Source organism: Chiroxiphia lanceolata, chromosome 5 (genome assembly GCF_009829145.1).
Source record: "Chiroxiphia lanceolata isolate bChiLan1 chromosome 5, bChiLan1.pri, whole genome shotgun sequence".
NCBI lineage: Eukaryota > Metazoa > Chordata > Aves > Passeriformes > Pipridae > Chiroxiphia > Chiroxiphia lanceolata.
The window spans coordinates 10116267-10134969 of NC_045641.1; the positions used below are offsets into that span (position 1 = coordinate 10116267).

The 18703-nt window shown below is 37.2% G+C and overlaps 1 protein-coding gene across 1 annotated transcript in view; it reads left to right on the forward strand.

Moving 5' to 3' along the window:
* The window catches only part of CACNA2D1 (calcium voltage-gated channel auxiliary subunit alpha2delta 1), a 378154-nt gene that overhangs the window by 98380 nt on the left and 261071 nt on the right, over positions 1-18703 (forward strand).

The following is an 18703-nucleotide window of genomic DNA, read 5'->3' on the forward strand; positions in this document are numbered from 1 at the left end:
TAGGCTGCATTTCCACACCTGATCAAGCTGTTATTAGCACAAAGCACTGTAAAAATCTTGCTCAGCAACAATTGTTTTCTGACAGAATATTAAAGTAAATAAAAACCTCAAAGTGGCATGCCTGAGGTTGCATTTCAATAGATATGTGGCAATTCACATGGAATTAAATGTGGATTGTTTGGCCTTCTTCATTCATGATCTTTATAATTTTTGGTTATATCACTGAGTCAAATAACAACCTTTGCAAGAAAAAGACCCTGTCTTTTTTCCCCGTCCCTGCAAAAACAGACTAGAGTAGTACTGATTCCTTTACTCCTCCATCCAAATGATTCTCCACTTTTGGTTTCAGTTGTTGCGCTTTAGATTCCAAAACCTCTCTTCTGTGCATTCCTCGAGAATGTATGTCTCTTGTTCACAGTGCCTCTTTTTTTCTTGTGGTTAACAAAGTTTTCAGTCCTTGACTCTGTTTCTGGGATATGTGTGTTTTGAATTGTGTAATGCCTTTTAACTCCTTTCACAAAGTTGAGTCATTCATTATGCCATTTTCTTCAGGCGTAAAGGGACTGTGCTGCTATGCAAGGCTGCTCATGCTGGAGAGCGCATTAGGACAAATTCTGTGATTTTGTGTTGCTCTCATGAAGGGTTGGATGGGAACAGAATAATCCTTGTTTCAGGAGTGGTCTGTGATTGTACAGAGTCGAGATCTGTCAGCCTTCCACAAGAGAAGGTGAACTGTATTCCTTGGAACCACTACATTTCTAGGACCTCACTGCAGGTGATAATGACATCTCACACTTAAAATAAAGCCACAGTAATACAGTAGAATGGGATCCTCTTGCTAATGTAGTGTCAATCAATTTTGCTAAGCTTCAGTGCTTATTTACTCTTCCAGTTGTAAGTTAATACCCACCAGACTTTGTTATTTGAATTATTGATAAAACATTTTGTTCCGTGAAAGAATGCAAACCCAGTTTTGAATTGCAAAGGTAAGAGAATACTTTGTGCTCATTCCCAAGGTGTTCCTATGAATATGTAGCTTGGAATTTAATAACAAAATACAATTGCTATTACTTCCGCTTTACAAAAAATTATTAATGAATGAGATCATTAAATTTTAAGTTAATGGAAGCTTTTATTTTGCACCTTTTTCAAAAGCCTTTCTGTCCACAGTATATGAGAGCTAGCCGGGCTGCAGCACCAGCAAATACAACGTTCAAGTGAAAACTATAGCATCTCACAAACTAATTTGTAAATTCAGACCAATAGTCCTTTTTGCTTGATTACAGAATTGGTCATCTCTTCCGAACAGAAAATAAGAATAAATTTTATATTTGATATCACTCTGGAAAGACAAAAATCACCAGCTTTGAGTCTAAATTGGAATTTTGTGGTGGCATGGTCCCAGCCCAGCTCATAACAGAAGCTTTAGGGTCTCCCTTAACATTTTTCAAATGAAGTTCAGAGCCAGAGGCCAAGGGTATCCTGTGGAATACGTCGCAGCTGCAGGCTGTGCTACAGAATTATGCAGAAAGAATAAACATGAGTCTCAAGCTAGAGCTTCTGGAACTGAATTAAAGTGAATGAGAAATAAATGCAAATTGAATTTGTTGTTACATTTAATTCAAATGTAATTACTACAGCAATTTTACATTAAATAGTTCTAGTGAAATAATTTTCAAATGTGGCACTTTTTGGTATGTCTTCTGTATTTTCTTAAGAATGTCTAGATTTATCATTCCCAGTCTTAATGGGGATTGTTTGAGTTTATGAGAATAAGGTCTTGTGAAGTGTTGTGAAGCAACAGACTGAGGAGAGGAGAAGGACGGTAACTCTTAGAGAAATCTGTAAAAATTGCATTATTTTTCTAAAATGCACTGAGACTCTTAACCTTGCAGGTGAACTCAGGGATCTGATCATGCCAGATCTTTCAAGTATATTCTCTTCCAGTGAATAAAATAGCAAGGGCAGTGCTTTGTATGTCAGGACTGTGCCCTGTGTAGCTCTGCAGCCAGCAGCCAAGCCGTTCCTGATGCCAGAGACAGCAGGAGAAGGATTCATTTGCTGGGGGATTAACGTTCCCGGGTTGTTGTTGTGAGGAAAGCAACTGTGCTGCTCTGGGAAGATGGGTGAGAGCAGAAAGCAGGAGACAGTTTTATGAGACTTCTGGTCACTGTATGAGATCTGAAATGTCAGAAAACGTGAAGCCCATCCTAGCAGGCAAAGGCAGGCAGCCATGCACTTGTCTTACTCCAGCCTTCTTGTTTGTAGTCTGAGCTGTTTAGACACCAATTAGATAACGGATGAAAAAGAAACTTATTTTTCTTCTAAGAACTAATGCCTGGTGAACTTGTCACAAAGAGCTCTGACTGATGGCACAGGATTCACCGGATGGGGCAAATGGTTGTGGATTTCAGATGAAGTCATTCATTTATTTGCTTGTTTTAGAAGATGTGTTTACAATTCCAAATGTATTTTTTTGGCTTAGACACAGGAACAGTTGTAAAGAATTATCTCCTTCCCGCTACAATATCATCATCATGGCTGGGCTTCACGAACGAAGATTTGGGACCGCTACAATATAAAAGTTTCTTAATGAGTGCACATAATTTTGTGCCTTTTCCTTCAGTTTGCATGTTCAACTAAAACCAGTGTTAGTGCACCTAATACTTCTCAGATATTCCTGTGGTCAACACAGACCACTCTGACAATCCACACTGGAACTTTCCAGAACTCACAGGCAGGAATCTGTGAACAGTGTTTGCAGAGGTGAAATCCCCCTGAAGTGTGAGTTCTGCAAGAGCATCAGCTGTGGGTATGAACCCCTGCTCTGAGATTCATAGCTCAGAAACAACTCTGCTTCAGCTGTGGAACTCCCTTCTTTTGAACTGATCTAATTAATTTGTAGACGATTTATTATGTGCTGCCTTAATAATCATCTTACTACTTTAGATATAATATTTAGTATTGAATGGGGACTGAAATTTCTGATCTTTTTGTTGTGGCTTTGTTGTTGCCTGCTTCTGTGGCTGTTATAATTTAGGAAGGTCAAGAAATTTAAATAACCATTCAAAGAGGGTTTTTAAAAAATGTTTTTATTTTATATATTTTTATATATTATATATATTTTTATATATTATATGTATTTTTATATATTTTATATTAAACATAAAACAGTTTTAAATTCAGCTGCTTAGTTTTGCTTTTTCTCTCTCATTTTGACATATTTTATCTTTCTTCCATTTTTCAATATGTTTATTAGCAAAACGCTCAATTATTTTTGTGAGGCAAACATTGTAGGTAAATATTGACATCTTTTAAAATGTTTGCATTACCATGAGATAAGATCTGAGTTACATTTTTACCCTTTAGCTTTTCTGAAACCAGGAAGCCTTGATGAGAGGCTTTCACAGTAGCGAAGTAGGTGTGTGACAGGTGATTTCCAGGCTTGTTGTGGTTCTCAGTATCATTCTGTGGTGGATAAACACTGATATTGAGGAGGTTGTCACCAGGAAGCCATATGTCACCAGCAGGAGAAATATACTCTTTCCTGGGCTTATGTTTTATAGGGCTTATTGCCTTAAAAGGCTCACAAAATAAATACTAACAATAATAAAAAATCAAAATCCATCCTAACCATGCCTACTTTTATTCTCTTTGGGCCGATGTTGAGTATAACGTAACTTATCCATTTTAAAAGTACCCTGGAGTCAAGTTTCCTTACCATGTCTGTAAACAAGCTCTAGATCTGTCTTTATGATTTTGGTTTCACCTTAGCTCTGAAAGTGAATGAGATTTTTTTTGGGGGAGAGAGAGGGAACTTGATTTAGATACATGCCTACGGGGTACTGCACTCTCCCTCACCATCCGAGAAGTTACAAAATTAAAGCTTTTGCCATTTAAAGCTGGTATTTTCTGAACAGATGGTGAGATTTCAGCCCTGGGTAACCCAGACCCATGTGGAAAATCAAAAATTCAAATGCTGTATCTGAAGCTTGCTGTGAAAGTTCACATACACAAAGGAGGACACATGGAGTTCACCATATTCTCTTTATATGACTTATACAGTGGTCTTGGGCATTCTCATATTTTAAAGTAATGAGAGGAGAGGAACTTGTTCAGGAAGCATAATCTTCCAGCTGCTTGGTATTTATATTCAGGTTTAGCCATTGAGCTTTCTGGCAAGTCTTCCAGAGTGCAAAGTTTATATTTACTTGTACAGCAATAAAGGATTGATGTTCGTAATGAACTTCTAGGACTGACTCACTGAGCCCGCTCACAAAAACACAGAGTTTATCTGATGGGCATTTCTTGAAAAAAACATTATTGTGTCATATCAAATCTACACATTTACTTTAAAAAGTATCTATTCTCCTCCAAGAGTGGATTTTTGATGAGTTTTGTTGATTTTTTAAATTTTTTTCTCTCTTTTTTTTCTTCTTTTTTTAATCAGGAGAAATTGGGGGATTGAAGATTTGAAGTTTATGCAGAACATATTAGTTTCCTCACTGTTCAGAATAGATTTCTCTGTTACTGATAAAATCAGTCTCAGATAGAAGATACCGTGCAATGAAAGAACAATATTAGAAAAAATGAACAGCCTCCAGTGGCATTCAGTTCTGTTTGTAATTTGGAATTAAGAAGGTGTGCTTTTTGTAATGGGAGGGGTTTTGCCAAGTCTTAAGACAACATGAGATTTGTCCAAACTCTGGATCACATATATTCATTGGTTTGGGGCATTACCAGTGCACAAAACATTCAAAACCCTAATTTGAGCTTGTGGGAATTCTCTCGTTTTAGCTAATTCTCAAAGAATGCAGCCACTGAATGGTTAGGAGTATTTAGTATGTGTCTCTGTGAAGAACCTGGCCCAGGAGAAACCATCTGATACATGGTATTTATAAGCACGGCTTTAACGTAGTCTAAGGAATTTTAAAATAAATATTTATAATTTTTCAACTTTTTTTTTCTGTTGGTTTTCACTTGAAAAGAAACAAGTGTGCTTTATGCTAATTTCATGCTTATGAACAGTTCTAATGAATTCTATGTGAAAGTGGAATAATGTAGAAAAAATTGAAGCACATATTTGCTTATACATGAGGTTTTGTTGGATGGGCACCTGTGCGTGCAAGTGGAATGATGGCCCAATATTTAGAGCTTTAGGGGAACGCGGGCTGAAGATTTTGCTTTGCTACAGATTTCTTATGTGATTTCAGTCTGACTACTTGCAGGATTGTCTAAATCCTAAGTAGGTGTTTCTCTAAATTAGTCACATTTCCTTCCCTCTTCAGAAGTTGGAGAGTGGTAGGTATTTCCAGCTATTTCTGTAGACGGAAAGCAGATAACTAGTACAGACAAGGCATCTAATATTCTAGCAGGTTAGATGCCTCACCCATAGTATCTTTTGCCTGACTGATTATAAGTATCCTGGATGTGTAGACAAATGAAATCTCAGAACATATCCTCTGTGCCATGTTCCCTATTTTCAGAAGTGTTCACAGGTGAGATGCTGGAACAACCTGTATGGTTTACTTGTAGCTCCAACGCACTGAGCTTTGTCTGACTTCTCACTCACCTTCTCACTAATGTCATGGGATGCATTGGTAATGTAATAGAAATCCCAGGGAGATGTAATTTGAAGGTGACTTGATCTTGGGATGATTTTCTAGTCTTAAGGATGTTCCTGGGACAAGCCATGTCAAGTATATCTGGAGATTTTAGTTCTGCATTCGCTAATCTCTGAAGAGGAAATACTATTATGGATTACTTTGCAAGGATTTGGTGAAGATCAGGGCATTCAACATTCAGTCACACTGGCTACACCTTGCCTGGGCATGGCTGGATGTGACTGTCTTAGCCTATGTCTTCTTTTCCCCTCCCATGGGCACCTAAGAGACTGCACATGATGAAATGGCAACATGGGTGTAGATCTGGCCCCAGGACAGGTTGGGACATGCACCAAAGCATTTGTAAATGTTCCTTGTCAGCGGCTTAGCTACAGCTTCAGTTACTTATGATGATGATGAGCCAGATTCGCCAAGACTGAAGATGAACAACCTGTATATTTTTTCTGGCTTTATTAACTCCTGCAGTGTTTAGATGTAAAACAAAAGGAGAAGTCAAAATATGTGGTCTCAGATGAACTGTGTTTCCTAAATCAAATACACTGCCTTCTGTAACACAGGCCATCCGAATGACCTTCTGATTACTAAATATTAATAAAATTGTAGCAATTTATCATTATCTTACATCAAATACCATTGCAGCAGCTTTGGCACTATGGCCTTTGTTGTATTGTGGGCTGAATTCTGTAGGCTGAATTCTAAAATTAGAATTGTGGAAGTCCACAAGCTCTTTATATGGTAGCAATCTATAACACTGTTTCAGGAAAGAATTAAGACAAACCAAATAGCTGCTATTCAAAATAAATCTTGGTGATTTTGGACAAAAGCCACAGTGAGTTTGGATTGCTTGTTATTTTTTAGGGAAGTTTTAGAAAGAAATGCATTAATATGTACAATATAAATCCAACCCCGGAGGTCACTGAGAGTTTGCAATTTGCAAGTGCTTTAGGAATAGTTGTTAAAGATGGGAGAGGAGGAGGGATAGGAAGTGTCAGTAGAAAAATAGTGCTGTAGTGCTAATGAGCAGATGCTCTGCTGTGTATTGAGAGACCTCCCTGCAATTAAGAAATAGTTGTAGGTAGGAGGAGATCATTCAGCTGTCTGTGTGCTGTCAGTGTACCTTGACCAGCTTTTTGTATTTCAGATACATTTTGATTAAAGCAAAAAAGAGTTTTAGCAGCAATGTTTTCTGCAGTGAAAAAGTTAGACCTGGATGCAAAGGGAACTGCAGAACCTCTGTGCAGGCAGAAGCCAGGTGTCATTTGTGTGCTGTCAGCTAACAGTTTCCTCCCAAAGTCCTGGCTAATCTTTGTGTAGGGGAACATAAATGTTCCCTGGAGGAGGGCAAAGGGGCAGTTCCTATCTCACCTCTTCAGATGACAGAGTAGCCAATATTGGATTTCCCAGCCATTATCAAGGAGTTCAAAGAGGAGAAATAAGGAGAAAGCAGAGGTTTTTCTGTGACTGGTTTACTTCCTTCCACTGTGGTCAGGATAGTGTGTAAGGACAGGGGGCTGGTTCCACCAGGAGAAGAGGTGTCAGCATGCTCAATTCACCCTGAGCAGGAGCATGTCTCAAGCACGTGTACCTTGTGGAATAGGGAAGGTGAGTGAAAAAGAAACAGATTCCAGAATTATTTTTTTTAACTCTAGCTTTGTATGTAATCCTGTCACGTTTATTAGAGAAACACTTCATGTTTTATGAAGGAGGTGCATCATGCATGGGGTGAATAGCACAGAACAGCTCACTAAGAGTAGCTCAGTTGCTGCAGGGATTGTTTGAACCAACATACACATTTTTCCCCTCCCTTTCCCCTACCTTTCTACTTTTTTTTTTCTTCTACAGGTTAGGGGGTTTATAGCATAATTAGAAATTGAATTATTTATGAGGAATCATTAAAGTGGGTGGCTTGCAGATTAATCAAAGACAGGCGACATATGATATGAAACTGCCTTTTCCTCTACTGCTTTCAGTCACAGTGGCTGCAGGGAAGCTTAGATAAAGCATCCCAAGCTCTGAAATAAAAAAATTGAGTGTTCTGCAATATTACCTCTGTGTGTGTATACATCCATGAGTGTTGGGGCAAAATAAAAAATACGTGTGAGATTAGCCAAAAGAAGGGTATTCTGAGCAGACAAAAGGAAGGGATAGGTCGCGACTCATTATGCAGCTTTGGAAACCAGAAAATGTAATTTCTCTGCCAACTGGAGGAGTTTATGAGCCTAATGAAATTTAAAATCAGTGGGAGCTCATCTAATAGCAATAAGACATATAATATTCTACTAATATTATGAAGAGTATGTCTAAAAATAACGTGGGAGGCCTTTATTTATAGCCTACTGTGATACTAAGGACATATCTCTGAGTAGATAAGATCTATCCCTCTAATAAATGACATTCAAGGCAAAGCAAGTTGAGCCTTTTAGCTGTCCTGCTATTTTTGTCTTTATGAAACTTACTTATCCAAAGATATTTTGAGAAATACATATTCATGCCATTGAAATAATCTCTTTAATGCTGGTTTTTCATTTGTTTTTAGGTGCTGTTTGGGTGCCAATGTTAGTCCTTTCCAAACTTGGTCTTTAGAGTGTAAGACATCATGGATTTTTTTGCCAAGATCACTGGTGAATTGAGGTCATCTGAATTAGTGAAGCTAGTGATCCCTACATATTATTATTCTTCTGGCATTATAGATTTACTGGGTTTGGGCATATGGTGAAAGGATGGAAAGGGAGAAAGAATGAACTTTTTCTCCTAATTTCTGGAGTAAATAGCTTTCCATACATCTTAATTTTTTTTGCGCATTTTCATGCTTTGAGCCTGTTGAAAACCCTGAGTGGGTTCATTATGACAATAATAATAGTTATCACAAATGTGTTTATAAAAGAGCACAGGAAGGAGCTGGAGTTCTTTCCATAAGATTCTCCCTCTTGTTAGGATGCTACATAGTAAGTTTGGTCATCCTGGCAAGTAATAGCAGTCCATCCCCTGTGGAAACAGGTGAGCTGTACACCTGCTTGCTTGTTCAGTTCAATTAATGCATTGCTTCATTGCCTGTAATTCAGGCTTCCTTCATTCCTCTTTAAATGGGTATGGATGCATATGCATGTGTAGGCTGAGGGGATGGTACAGAACCCCACTTGTTCTTTTAATTAGTTTTTAAATTCCTCATTGAGCCATGATTGATACAAACTATAAACCTCTATCATCCATTTCAAATATATTTTTTGTTGCTATACTGGCGGAAGTGTATGAATGTACATGAGGAAACTGGAACGTGCTTTTAAGCCCGTGCTATCTGAGAGGTAGTATTATTTGGTACAGTAAGAATAGAGATACATCATCACATTATATAAATATAAATTGTTTAAATTCAAGATTAGGATGCACAAGTGAAATAATTTCTGATTGTCTTTCCTTGAGTGCTCACAGTTTACAGCGAACACTCCCACATTAATTATTGTTTTAGTCTGTATTAATGAATAATTGCCACAGTGAACTCTTAAAAGGTCAATTCCTGCTCAGGTGGTGTAGTACTCAATTTTCATCAGCGAGATGCTCCCATAGTATTCACATGCTTTGGAGTCTTTATGGTTTTTCGGTGTTCCACATGCAACAGCATTAAAGCAACTTGATTTTCAAAAAGAGTTGAAGAATCCTGTTGATGACCACATACTTGCTCAAGGTCTATCACTTCGGTTATCCCTAAACCAGAGTTCTGTAAATAACCACTTTAAAATACAACACTAAATATACTACCTAGAGCCTCTTCTAATTACATGTTATTTAGCTAGAACCAGCTCAGTACAACAGTCAACTTCTGGGGTCACTACGATCCACTCAATGCATTTAATATCTCCTTGTTTAATATCTCCATGTCTCTACAGTATTTAATATCTCCACAGATCCCATGCATAAGCCTAGTTCTTATATATTTCAATTTTCTATAAGAATGTTAAATTTGCCTCCTTGGGGTCAATTCTGCCATACTACTTGATTTTTTTTTACCGTGTGACTTTGATATAGCTTAATACAGTTTTGTTATATATGTTTACCTTTTCTAATTATAATTTCTGCAGACAATTTGCATACTAATGTTATAAGTTTTAACTTAGCATACTATTTTGTTACTGTTGTATGAAGATAATAGCGTTATTTCTATCTGTAAAGATATTGGGCCACATTACAAGTAGGCAGGGAGTTTGTTTTGTACCTTTCTTGATATTTTTTTCCTTAAGATTTTACATTTATATTCTTGAAATGGATTACTGTATGGGGTTTTTTTACAAGAAAAAGCTGGTAAAAAAAATTGTGGTCACTCTTTCTGGTTTAATAATGATAAAAGATAAAAAGAAGTCATTACAGAGGGAAAAGGTACAAGAAAAAAGGAGGAAAAAAAAGCACAAGGAAAATCAGTAGGATATTCTAAGAAATGATTAGTAATTTGGGGATGGTTATTAAAAGTATTTTTGGGGGTTTTCCTGAGCACAAATTCATATCTATTCAGAATATTTGAAGTGTCTTTTATTCTAGTACCCTTTTTGTTACTGAGCTGTGTAAATAAAGTAGCTTGTCCAAACTAGCAGGCCTTTAAATATATCACACTTGGTAGTAAGCAAAGTAATAAATTTATAGATGTTAAAAAAGGCTTTCTAGTTTTTGTTCACGAGCTAGTTGTTTTTTTCCAGCCTTTACAGAACCGTGCCTGTAAAAAGTGGATGACTAGTAGTGGATATTAGGAAGGATGCTTAGTGCTGCTTAATGGGATGCAGTTCCCGGAGTCCTCAGGGACAACCCCAGCATGAATTGCATTGCTCTTTCACAGTTTGGGATACAGCCTACAATGTCTTTTGCCATCTCTCCTCCCATTTATATGCTGGTTTCCACGTGAGATGAAACCAGCTGCTTGTTTACCTTGTGTTTCATGCTCAGAATCGGGTTTTTTTGAATAACAAGCTTAGGGGTTTATAAATGAAATGGCATGAACTGAATACGAAGCACAAGGACTTTGTTATTTTACTGCTGTGTAAATGGAAGGACTTGAACATTTATGGTACTTAGTCCTGTTTTTATGGTCTAGCAATAGTCTGTAATTCATGAATTCTTGTCCTTATTATGGATAATGCCAACATGACTGTGTTGTACTCTTATATTTTTAAATTATTCCTACAATCTGTCAAATCCATTTAGGTACATCCCACATTTGCTTTTATTTATCTGCAAAGTGCAGCCTCCTTATTCATTACAGTTTGGCTGCCAGCATGGATGGAAACCATCCCAAGATGTATGTGAATTTAAATGGCAGCAGAATGACTGGCACTAGATATGTGTTTTTAGTGTCAAGGCTATGATAATGTATATCATTAGTTGTTAAACATAGTCTGCTGTCGGCTCGGTGCCAGAGTGCTGTCTTATGTGCAGTGCCAAACCTTGCTGGAGAACTTAGCATGTTCTCTAGTTCAGTTGCATATTTTCTCAGTTGTAGCTGTAGAAAAGAGACACCAAATGTAGTGACACAAAATAACTTCTGAACCATGCAAATGTGACATGAACCATCCAGTGTGACATGGAAACCAGGCTCACTTTGGGACAAGTAAGTTGACGCTTTGGTTTTGTCTTCCTTTTGGCCTCATTTGTCCTTATTCATCCATCCTAAAAGTGAGAAAATATGAGTAAAATGATCCCTGAGTATCTTTCTCGGGTCCTTGCTGATTGGGAATGTCCGTGGTGGCTTCTTGACAGTTACTTTCCACAATCACAGCAGGAATATGCTTATGGGAATTCAGGGCAGTGGGGAAAGTCATGCCTTGGATAAGTATCTCTTAATATAGGGCATTTCCTATGGGATTGGGGGATAGCAAAATCTGTATCACCTTTCTCTGTGTTGCTTGTCCACCTTGCTGCTCCATCCAGCTCTGACAAATGAGCTGGAGAAGGGAGATCACCGAGTGCTCTTCCCACCTGTGCTGCAAAGGATGGGCAACCAGATGCAAAGAAAAGCCATTTCATGAAAAGTGTTGACATAATTTGTTCCCTCAATGGTAGGACGTAGGACATAAAACTAAACAGTCATTCATGGTCAGTTTTTTTTCCCATTTTGAGGGACATTTCTGTGCTGCCTCTTACTATGGGATGAGGTTCTTTCTAGACTAACAGTGTTGCCTCTACTGAAGTAGAAGACTTTGAAAGGAAAACTTGAATGTTGTTTCCACAGATGAACATGTAATGATTCATGTGGTGGCAACTTGCAGTTCTATAATGCCATTTGTTTTTTAATGTTGGAGTAGTCTGTTATTCCTGACTAAAATTTGTGTGCATGTATATATGTGCGCATGTGTTTATATATATATATATATCTATGTATATATAAGTATGTATGTATGTATGTATTCACACATGCACATAAATTTATTTAGGACTGCTACAAAACCCAAATAAAATGAAATTAAAATTAATCTAAAATTAATCTGAAACACATTACATACAGGCAGAGCTGAGACAGCTTAGTCTGTTCAGCCTCAGTAAGAGAAAGCTAATAGGGGATGTTATACTAAATATATTATTTTGTCTCTCTGATTTTCCTTATTCTGTTGCATGAAACATTTTTTATATAGACTCACTTTTTTGGTGCATTCTGTAATTAAATGTAATTAACAATACAATGAAACATTTTCTGATGTTATGAATAGAAAAAAGTACTTTAGTGCAAAGTTGCTTATACCACAGTAAGCTCAGCTTTATGTTCCAGACTGAAGCTCCTAGATGATAGCAGAGGTGTCTTTCTGGAGACATGCCCGTTGTTTCTGGATGCAGACTTTACTGAGCTGCCCCACAGCAGCTCTCCTCTCCACACTCAGCAAAACAGTCCTGCTTTGGTTCATCCTTAATTTAATTTATATTGACCAAAAATGCATTTTATTTTTAAGAGGAAAGGCTGAGCTCATCACAAGCTATTCAACTGTGCCATTGCAGCACTTGTGCCGAGTCCTAGTGTGACGCTGTCCTTTAGGGAAAGCCGCCCGTTCCATATGGTCCCTGTGCATGAGAAGGAGATGGGTGCAGTGCAGAGCTGAAAGCAAGGTTGGAGTCAGAGGCTGCCCATCTAATGGGGCAAGCAAGGGCAAACTAGGGTTTCATGAAAGTGCCCTCCTTCAGGGTGATGGAAACTATGGGATGTTTCTGAAAAGAATAGACAAAATGGCCATGAGGTTATGAAGCCCAGTTGCAAACCTCTCCTCAGCACTTCCCACACAGCAATCAGTGTTTTGTAGGTTCATGTAATGAGTGTCCCTGCACCCTCAGTGGCAGTAGTGTCGAAGGATGTGGTGAAAAGAAATTTATTCATGCATGGTGACAGAAAGCTTTGTGTTTATTTGTTGACTCTTAGAAATTTTGAGAACTCCTCACTCTTCCGGAGGTTTCCTGTTTGACTTTGGGTAAGGCCTTTTAGTTTGCACTATGTTTGGAGTTTCATACACTGGAAGAATAATAATATTTTCCAGGATGCTTTAGTGGGATATTGCTGCTGAATAGACCATGTCAATACTTACATAGGAATGCCCGATATCTTTTGGAATTATGCCAAGGTTTTAATTCAGTGTTAATTTGGTGCAGTGAGTTCCAACAGCTAATTAAGTGTTGAGTGAAAATGCATTATGCATCAGAGGTATTCACTGAGGGTGGTTGTAAAGTGACATGCTTATACTTACGTTTGCATTTTAGTCCTTTTGGGTATTTGCCTGTGGAGCCTTAATTTTGCAGTGACATCTGTTTTGCCGTGTTTTGTTTTCAGATTTTTGTCTATTTTTTGAAGACTTTGTGATCCTTCAGAATGAAAACAGTAAAGTAACGTGCTATTGCCTCTCATTTTTATAGGTTTTTTCCCTAGGAAATAAATTTTTAATTTCCCATGGTTTTCCTGCACTAACTGAAGGCATCTGGACCTTGTTTATAGAGAACCCATCAAGACTGTGCTAAGGAGTTTGGTATTCCTGAACTAAGTTCTGTCCCTTTCGATGTAATCAACTAATCCATTAGTATGATGGACATGTGCATCCCAGGGGATATCACAGAAGCACAGAATGGTTGGCATTGGAAGTGACCTCTGGAGATTATCTGGTCCAACCTCCCTGATCAAGCAGGGCCACCTAGAGCCAATTGACCAGGACCATGGCCAGATGGCTTCTAAATATCTCCAACAATGGAGACTCCACAACCTTTCCTGGCATGGATGATTATTTTCAACAATCGTGGATGATTGTTGCCAACAAAAACAAGTTATGAAAGGCTTTTGAAGAGATTCAGTGTCTCTTGTTAGGTTGGATAACAAACCAAAAAAAGTGTGGGATTCTTTCTGGTCTAGAGCTTTGTCTTTCCACCTGGATGCTTAGCATAATTTCTAGGTTAAAAATGGGTTCTAGTTTGACTGTATTTGCTTTGCCCCATGTCTCCTGGATGTGTGCCTATGACTGTTCCCACCCACAAGAACAGGACTAGAAAGTGCCTTTACTTGAGGTAAGCCATAGACAGTAGGATGGGGCAGTCATGGGATATCTGGGTTTGTCTCTAAGGATCACTGAGCAGGCTGCATCCCAAATGAGCAGAGAGGCATACTCTCAGTGCAGGCAAGCACAGTTCATACAAGTAAAATGTTCAGCTCTCTAGAGATGACAGTACAGACAGTGTATCAAGGAATTAACATTCCATAGAGGTGGATTTCCTTCAAGAGGTCTTTGGTTGCCCATCTCTTTTTGTTTGTGTGTGGAATGACTTCTGGCAGAAATGTTGGGTAGGCCAGATCTCCTGTCCCATCCTAGTAAGTACAGATTTACAAAGTTACAGTGAAGCAGAACCTGAAATGTGGGTGGGCTGGGTTTCATCCAGGAGTTTTATACAGATGTATAAATGATATATGTATAGAACTGAAATCTTATATGTTTAAAATTAACAAATAAACAAACAAAAATCCCTACTTTCTTCTTTCTTAGACTGTTTTTTGCTGAGTACAAGCTGATTTAGCTATGCATGTTGTAACACATAAATAATGAACAGTATATCAGGAAAGACTTTTTTTTCTAAGAAAAAAAGGAAACAGAAAAAGAAAATTTGGGCACTTAGTTTTTTTTTGTCAGGGAAAGCATGAATGACATGACATAAAAAGCTTTAAATTAATTAAAGCAAAACATCGATTACATTCTCATCACTCAACAATTGTTTTGCTGCACTTCGTATCTTCTGTGATTCATGCACATCAGTTTGCATTGTAAATTCTGTAGGGTGTTGTTATAGTTTATCTGTGACTCCATCATCTCTGTTGATAGATGTTCTTAAACAAATCAAATTACTTTGTCAGCTCCATATAGTCACTGAAGGAACAACAAAATACAAATCCAGTTTTCCTGGAGGAGGAGCAGGAGAAAACTGTAGAGTTGACTGTCACCTAACTCTATGCCTATATCCTTGTTAAAGTTGCTAAGAAATCAAGATCTTTACATGTGTATTTCATTCACAGATTTTCTAAGCCTTTAAAACTTCCTGTGAATGAAAATAAAGTTTCAAAACCTCACGTGTAATATATATATTTGATGTCAAAAGTTAAAAATAAAGGACAATGAAACTTTTATACAGTAGTAAAAGAAAGGACAAGTGAAATGAATCACTTTCAGATTTTCCTATTTTTGCCAGAACAAAATTACCACTTACAGAAAAAACAAACAAACAAAGAAAAATCAAACAAAAAAAAACCCAACCAGTTTTTATCAAGTATTTTTTTTTCTACTGGGAAATTTCATGGTCGAGGTTCTGGTCCATCCTCATCATGATGGTGTCACTCGGACCTCTGAAGTGACAAAGTGGAATTCGCTGCAGAGGAAATCAAGGACTTGCAGATTTCCTTATCCTCTACCAAATATAAAAGCAGAATTGAAATAGATTCTCACAGTTAAAAAAAATTTTAAAAATTCTCAAGCTTTATATTGAATTGCTATTTCACATACCTGTTCTTTGACTTACAAGCATGAGATTTTATTCTTTCATTCTAGAAAGTATTAAAGTATGATGATAGTTGTCAGACTTCCAATATTAAGGCTATTTACTTCCAGAAAGAAGTCACTTTACTTATTGAAATGGCTGAAGAGAAAAAGATATGACATCCAATAAATTATCATATAGATAATAACATTTTTATTGCATTTTATTGTGGTTATGGTGTTAACTTCCGTGGCAGCTAGCAGAGTCACTTCTACTTTTTGAAAGTAAATTCATAATTGGAGTCTATAAAGCCTTTTTGGGCATATAATATATTTTCCAGGTTGCACAATATTAAGGCAAAACTCAGTAATCAGCTAAAATCTTAATGAAATTAATATGTTTTTTGATTTTTAATTAATTTTATTACAAATAATAAATAAAATTTACTTTTTGCTAGGATTCTTTCATGAACTTTATTGGTACCCTGATTAAAAAGGTGAAAATTGCCTTCAATTTGATTGCTGAGAAGGTTTGAAAGACTGTTTCAACTCTGTTGTCCTAAGAAAGACTTTAATGTTTCACTGAAAGAAAAAAAATACATCAAGAGCCTGGAAAGGCCTCCTGATTTAGAATTTAACTAGAGAGGAACAGCTTCACATTGGAGAAACACATGTAAAATATACTAATAGCAAGAACTCCCCAGAACTAGGGGTATATCCTCTTAAAACAGTTTCTAAAATTTCTCAGTGAAAGATGACAGGCTGCATTTTAGTCTTTTTAAAAAGTATTTTGTGGTCTCTAAGGTCTGGCACGTTAATTCTTTCGCTTGCGTTAAGCAAAAGTACAATAACTGTTAAAGGTGTTTAAATTTTAGGGGTTTGTTTAGCCTTTGAAAGCCCAGTAGAAATGTTTGTATAGAATCTCTCAAACTAGCAATTAAAGCTTTTTTCCCTTCTCACTATGTAGTTTGATTTAAACCTTGCAGTCTTTGCAGTTCAAATGCTGCAGCAGCCTGCAGAGGAACTGAGAAATGAAAGGCCCTGCAAACAGACTCAGGTAGTTCCATGCCTAAGCACTGACTTGCTGAATAGGTGTCCAAAAAAAAAAAAAAGAGATTCTACCCAACAATAGACCACCCACATGTACAAAGTCAATATTTGTTCAGATTTAACTAAAGCACTTTTAACTGTACTGTCCAGTTTTACATTTGAGAATAAATAGGTTCTGACCAATTTAATTTGAGGTAAGAATAATGTGGACACATCTAGAGTTCAAAGAAAAACTGGCAGGCAGAAATGACCTATCTAAATTTAATTAGTACTCTCACTCTGTCTCACAGTACATTTGTGTCCATCAACAAAAATATTGCCAGATCCAATTATCACTAATTGGTAGTTAATTTGACTGGGAAGTACAAGGCTAAGCATTTAGGGGCCAACCCTGAACTCATTAACATAGAGGACAAAAATATTAAAAATATTAGAAATGAGACAGAAAAGTAATGTAAATGTATCTCTGTATTGGCTCCAAGCAATTGGTTGTGGATCTGATGGGGTGAAGTAAAGGGTTGCTGTGCTACTAAAAGACCAGTCCAAAAATTGATGTGCAGGAAATCAAAGGCCTTGAGCATTGAAGTTAAGTGTGAAACTCCTCAGGAAATGGGTTAACAAAAGGAATTTACTTTACTTGGCACTTAAAGCTTCCTTTAGTGACACAGGTTGTAAACTATTAAAAAAGAGATGCAGCTCCCATGGTATGTACAGGAAGCTTATAGACTTTGTGAAAGGGCGTTTTTCCCCAAAAAAGCTATTCCTTTTTGTATTTACAAAAGAAACCGCAAAATGATTGCAAATGGGCTGGACAGCGGCTTTGCACTGACATAGATCTCTTTTCATTGTACAAGAAATGAATGTCTTTGTGTAACAAAGGGCATGGGTGATGTTTTATATTTCATTCCTCATTTTCCTTTTCCCTCTGGCAGAACTATTTAATTGGTGGTTAGTGGAACTCTCTGCACTTTAGAACTTCATTGCTTTTAATTCAAACAGATACCGTGACTGCTCAGAACTACAGCTGATTCTTCTATCTGCAAATCTATTCTGTATTTCACTTCATATTGAATAACCATTTTCCCTTATGATCATGGACATGAAAAAATTATCCATTGTTTCTGTGAAAGCTCCATTTGCTGCCCCGGCATGCTTTGTGCATTACCATCTTGACAATGGACAAAATGCTTTTCTTGAAGGAAAAGAAAAGAGACCTATGTCATTGTCTTTTGTTCTCTTGACACTACTGGTCTTTAGTGTTTGGCCTGGAGTACATAATTTATAGTCATCAAAGAAGTAAAGTGAAAAGCAGTACATGGGCAGAAGTGAGGAGAAAGATTGTGAACCACAGAATCATAGAATGGTTTGGGTTGGAAGGGAACTTAAAGATCATCATACAGCTGTGCTGGCTCTCGTGTCTGCAGGTCTTTAGAAGGGCCTTGAAGGTAAAGGTGCTGAGTCCGTCTATAAAGCAAAAACCATCAGGGCTCTTAAATAGGAGAGCATCACGTGGGGCTCAGGCTATGTTTGAATGGGAAATGTTGTAAATTGAGTACTTGCCTGCAAATACAGCCTAAAGACACAGGTTAATGGGCCAAAGTCATTGCTTCCATACATTGATGCGAGTTTTTAAATTCATTGAAATTATCCTTTTTTAATAACAAGAATAAATTTGACCAGGTATGTTAAACTGTGAAGAAGTGTCTAATGAAGTATCGCTGGGCAGATTTGAAGTTTGGCCTCTATTAACATCATCTTTAATGATCTGGAAGGAGACAGTCAGAATGTTCATTAAATTTGCATAGGATACAAAGTTTGGTTTCAAATACCATTGAACGTACAAAACCACAGAGGGGCAGAGAGAGGCTTCACTGAACAAAACCAGGAAATAAATAAAAAAGGAAAAACTAAAAGAAAGAAAAAAGAAGAGATTCAGCTCAGTAAAATGCAGTTTGATAAAGGAAATTATTAATATTCTGAATTACAGTGTAGGAAGAAGTAAAGCAATGCTGAGAAAGATTTCAATAATAATAATAATAACAGAAACAACAATATTAAAAAATC